Raw genomic sequence first — 5,855 nt, forward strand, 5'->3', positions numbered from 1 at the left:
ACTAGTAGTCAAGTAAATGAGTTAACCTAAATTCACGGCCTCCTAACCTCAAGGCTCATCAATAAAACTAAACTCTAAGTCAATTAACTAAAGAAAGGACAAGTTTATACATCTTTAATGGCGATAACAAAACATAATTGAATGCACTTAATCAAACCAAGAAGAAGCCACAATCAACAAATATAAATGTACAAAACCATATAGCATAGGAAGGAGTACACCTGTGCATGGGCTCGATGAAGAGGTCGATGTCATGGAAGCTCCTCGTCTCTGGAGATACATCATGTTTACATGGTCGTCCAATCTCCATGGGCAAGCTAATGTCTGTCTACGTGCTGCATCAAAAGATCAACAAAAGCACTGTACCTCCAAGAGGTATGTCAGCAGCAAGATAAAATAACAAAAGTAACAGAATAATAAAATAAAACATCTAAGCTAGGGTCTAAAACCTGGATATCCAGAGGGAAAAAACCCAAAAGGGAAAAAAGTACCTCTCGTATATGCACATAAATCTAGTGCACATATCAATGTGTACAAATCTCAAATCTCGTGCAACTAGGAGTCAAGAGAGAGCTCTCACCATGAAGCATGATCTGAAATCTCTTAGCTCGATCTCTAATAGTCAAGGGTTGGCTAACACATGGCTCCATATGTAAAGTCTGCTCAACAGCACAAGGAATGGTCGTAGGGTGGGCATCAGCCTCTACTCGAATAGTCTGTGGAAGGCTCTTCGGTAGCCAAATCTGCAATGCTCACGCTCTCATAGGGATGTCAATCTGAGCTCTCCTAGCGTGTCTACGTGTGCATCTAGATCTAGGACATACTATCTGCTATGAAGGTACCGACCTCTCTAGGGGTAGTCTCATCTCTCGACATCTGGCTCATGGAGGTCTCACTCTAGGGTATGATCTTGTATGCGCTGGGTGTGCTACCGCTCGTGGCCTAGGTACCCAAACATGTCTTTGTCCCTCAAATTAATCCTGTGCCTCAAGTGACCGTCTAGATGTGAGCCAACCATGTGAAAGTCCGTCTTCGGTCATATGGCTCTTCAGAAATATGATCGTGTCATCACAAGGTAAAAATCTAGCATGTATCTCGTCACGGGGAACAAAAACTTGTTGGGTTGTCCTGGAAGCTCTACGTGGAGAGCTACGTGCCTGATCTATCGTGTGTTGCTCCTCAGTGGCACTACTCATTGTCGTAGAGCCTCTGCCTAGAGAAGGCTCTACACATGGCTAAGATGCCTATGTACGTGGTCTCCAAACAAGTCTAGCAGGCTCTATCGTATCCCTACATAGGGTGTTAGTAGAGGTCACTCTAGTCCGTGTATGTCCATGTACCTGTGGTGTAACCTCTATCTCTGTGGTGTCAGTAATGTGGTTTCTAGGAACCTGATCTAGAAAAGTACGGCTCGTGGCTGGTCTCCGCTCAATCGGGTGATCTGATCATGAATCGGCACTTGTAGATGGCACTAGGGCAACATCTATATGTAGTGGCTGCTCTCTCTGTGACTCACTGGCCATGACACCGCTATGCAAGCTAAAAGACTGGGATAGCGATGTTGTCGGCTCTGCATCTTCTCTCATAGGGGGATCTACTCTCGTAGATGGCTCTAGCTCAACAGCTATCACTAAGGGCCTCTGTGAGGTCGTCAGATCTAAACAAGGATGCTCAAGGGCAGCTAGAATCTATGGAGTGGTCTCATCTATAACAAAGCCATCGGAGTCACTCACTCTATGACTCTGTGAGATCTCTCGCTGTGTGCTGGAAGTCTCGTGGATAAGTGTGGTAGGTGGTGTAGGCTCCCTAACAATACTCTGACTGGGCTCTAGTCTCAGGGGCTCTACCTGTTTGGGAGGCTAGGTGCTGGAGCTATCTCTCGTGGCACACTATCATCCTCATCTGCCATCTCCCAAGGTGGTAGAATACGACGTGACAAAAGAAGCCTAGGAGGTGATCTCTCTAGTGGTGTCTCTCGAGGACTCGGAGCCCTCGGTAGCTGTGGAGATAGTGTGGTCGTCGTGGGTAAACATAAATCATCATGTCTAAGTTGAGGGGAGTAGGGTAGACCTATAGTCAAAACATATACTGCATGATCGACATCCCTATAAACTCGCTCACGTGGATCTCCTATCAAATATGCAAGAAGGCGGGTTGAAGGATCTCTGGATCCACCACTTGTCAGGCGTTTGTACCTATGACTAAGCTCATCTAGATAGGTCACAGTCTGTTGAACTCTCTGAAGGTCCACTAGCCTAGGATGTGTCTGTGTGTCTAGGCTATCATCTGGGTGTGCTCGCTCAATGTCATCAAAATCAAGGGTCTCAATCAAGAGATACTGCTCTCCGAGCTCATCAATAAAAATTGCTCTATCGGCCTGTGGGTAGGCTCTCACAATCTGCCTAGGTGTAGACATCATGCGCTGTGGGGTGGCTAGCCTCACAAAGGGGTGATCATAAGTGTCAACATAATATGCAACCCCTCGTGGAGATCGGCCTACTATATGCAAGATCTGACCGTCCATATCTCTCATGCTATCCCTAGTCTCTCTAGTCTCAGACAGTGTCTGAAGGGTGGGGGTCAATGGTCTAGGGGCACTCATATCTACAATGGGTGATCTATCGGGCCCTACCTCTGGTGCTCTCAACTGGGGTGATGTTGTCGTCATAGACTCTCTCGTATGCTCTCTAACCTGTGTCATCAAAGGCTGGCATGGGTCTCTAGATGGTGCAAGGTGTCAAGGTTGAGACTCTCTAAAGTACATGTCTCGAAGGCTCTAGATCTCTATCTGTGGCTCACTTTGAGTGGTACACAAAGTGTTAGCAATCGCCGTGTACATCTCTCTAGACTCGTGATAGCTCGAAACGCTTGGCGGCATATCAAGTCTAGGTGAGGAGAATCCTGGCGGTGGTTTCCTGAGTGATGTGGGTGGTGGCACTGTGTCTTAAGGAGGTAAGGCACTCCTTCTCGAAGTAGGGTGCTGGGTCGGTTGAGGATCGTACGGCAATCCACAAGTCAAAAAGTAAAGTTGAGTGCCTGTGGTGCTCATGTAGCATCTATCTTTAGGCTCGCCAACTAGTGTCACAACATCTGTGGATAGGTTTCTACTAGAAGTGTGACACTCTAATTGATATATGCGTTGAGCACTATCTATATAGATCACTCAAGGACCTACCCGCTGTAATGTAACCTGCATGGGATGGTCGAAGGCCTCAAGGCAATCATCTGCGTGTACTAGCTCTATCTCCTCTAGCCTAATCAAATGGTCGATCACATACGTGGTGCGATAGTCATCTCTAAATGTGCCATCCCGCGTGTCATCGGGAAGGACTCGCACTACTTGGAGGGTCTGTGTGGGGCCAAAGGAGGCGCAGCACTGGACAAAGAAACGTCCATATGTGTCCGTGTAAAAGGGCCGGCCTTTGTGCTCGCCTACAAGTGTGAGCAATGTGTACTCAGAGCACGAAGTGGTCATGGCCATAATATGTGCGCTCTCGACGTGTGATAGACCTCTAAACCTCGTCAACTCATCGAATGTAGACTAAAATCAAAATCTGCACTATATCGAGGTTTATGCATACAATCGGACTCAAATCTAGCAAAATTTGGCAAAACCTAACTCTCGAACGTATCTGCTCTAAATGTGTCTAATCGTGTGTACATGCACGCGAGCACCGAGTATGTGGGACGTGTGATGCGTGTGGAATATGTGTGAGAAGCAAAGAAAGAAAGAAAAAAAATCTCTTTTTTAATTTTTTAATTTTTTTGAATTTAATTTTTTTATATTTTCAGGCCTTTTAAATTCGGACACCCATGCAAATCAAATTTTGTTTTCTTGTGCTTTCACACTCTTTTTATTATCTTTGTTGCCTTTGTTTCCCTCTCTCTCACTTAGATTCTTTCCTCACATGCCTTGTCTTTTGTTGACTTTACTCCCTTTCCACACACCTAAAAACAAGCATGCACATGTGCTTGACCCCCCACCCCCTTGGTTTGCTTGTGCACTACACTTTCCACACACCCAAATTGAGGATGGTACCCACCCTTCTTAAATGATGCACACACTTAAATCAAGTAAGTGCACATACACACCCAATTTAAGTAAATGCACACACACCTAAATCAAGTAAATGCACACACTGTTCCGAGAAGTGAGACCTATGCGCATGCAAAGCTAAAAATAGGTCGTGAAGTGCGTACGCTCTCAATTTGGTGAAGATTTTTTTGCAATTAACACTTCAAAATCACACCCAAAATCAATTTTTTAATGCATTTTGCATCCAAATTAGGTCGATTTTTGCTTCTCTTTTTGCCTAATTTTGACTAAAAATTAGCATAATTAGCAATAGAATTAAGCAAAATTAAGCATATACAATTGATCATCACACTTTGAACTTTTCAATTTATCCAATTTGACATCAATTTGTAATCAATTACAAGTCCAATTAAGTGTGCACACACAAGCATAATCAAGCACTAGTCGCTAATCAATGCACACAATCTAGCAAAAATTGGGCAGTATTTCGGTGCAAAATTGGCAATCGAAAACCATAAACCTATCAACATAATGACCATAATCAATCAATGGTTTTGCATCAAACACATTAGCATCAAAATTGCCAAAAAACAAGCACCAATTTGTCCACATTTTCCCTCACGTTGGCATACACTAGTGCATATAGATTTGCACCGATTAAGTGCACCTAATCAATTCTCAAACCTGCACTTTAATTTCAGATTGTAAAGTGGGTTAATGCACTCACATTACAACAAGAATCGCGTCGATTTCTCCACTCCAATTGATGATTACACACGTGTGGGTGTAGGCAACCGCTTCACCACATCTCCACCTACAAGCACCAATCACAAAGCATGATGTGTAGCATCATTTTTCTTCAAATCAAACACATAGTCATGAAGGCAAAACATTCAATTAGAGATTCATTCATGTATAGCACCATTAACACACAAGATTAGTGAGTAATTAGACATCAAAATTAGAATAAGTCACCCATAATTACACACTTTCTAATCACTCAAATCATGAAAAATTGATGAATTTCAACCCGTAAGAGTGATGTACAAGCCTCTAATTAGGCACATAAACATGTAAAACACTCCAATTGTTAGCGGATTAGTCGTAAATTAGTGATCAATTAGTGAAATTGAAGAGAAAACATGAAAATTACACACAACTTTTTTAACAAAATCTCATCACAAATCAACCATTCACCATCACCAATACCTAATCCTAATGAAAATTAGAAACTCAAACCATCACACGGGTGATCCTCTAGCTTAGGCGCTCGATCCCCGGCAACGGCGCCAATGTTGGCGGTCATAACACAGCGCACAAACCACCGACATAATGTCAATCCGGTGGATTGGAACCCGGCTAGTGCATGGAGGCATGGATGCACCTAATGTGACGGAATGAGGACTCTAGGAAGAGGGGTAAAGCAAGAGAGGAGAAGAGAGAAAGCCGATGAAGCAAGATCTATGTACACACACTCTCAATCTACACTCTAACTCTCTAATCATGCAGACAATGGTGTATCCCTTTGCTCTAATCTCAAGCACACACACTTAATCACACATTAAGCATACACAAAGAAGCCTAATGAGAGAAATGTATGCAGCCCACATACACACACACTCTAATCTAGCACACATGTGAAGCAAGAATGCTCAAACAAGAGGGAAAACTTGAGAGAGAAGAGAAGATTAATACTAATCATACACCATTAACACACATAAGCTTGAAAGACAAGAGAAAGTAGAGAGAACTTAGCTTCCATTAATCCCAATGACCACTACATATGATGTGGAAGATCCAAGCTCCATAGCCACTCCTC

At 43.4% G+C, this 5,855-nt stretch overlaps 1 pseudogene; it reads right to left on the bottom strand.

The window, feature by feature from the left end:
* Positions 1–1,843: 1,843 nt before the first annotated feature.
* LOC147433879 (uncharacterized) lies at positions 1,844–3,475 on the bottom strand (annotated as a pseudogene).
* Positions 3,476–5,855: the final 2,380 nt, after the last annotated feature.

This window comes from Adiantum capillus-veneris, chromosome 19 (genome assembly GCF_014529385.1).
Source record: "Adiantum capillus-veneris isolate H3 chromosome 19, ASM1452938v2, whole genome shotgun sequence".
Taxonomy (NCBI): domain Eukaryota; kingdom Viridiplantae; phylum Streptophyta; class Polypodiopsida; order Polypodiales; family Pteridaceae; genus Adiantum; species Adiantum capillus-veneris.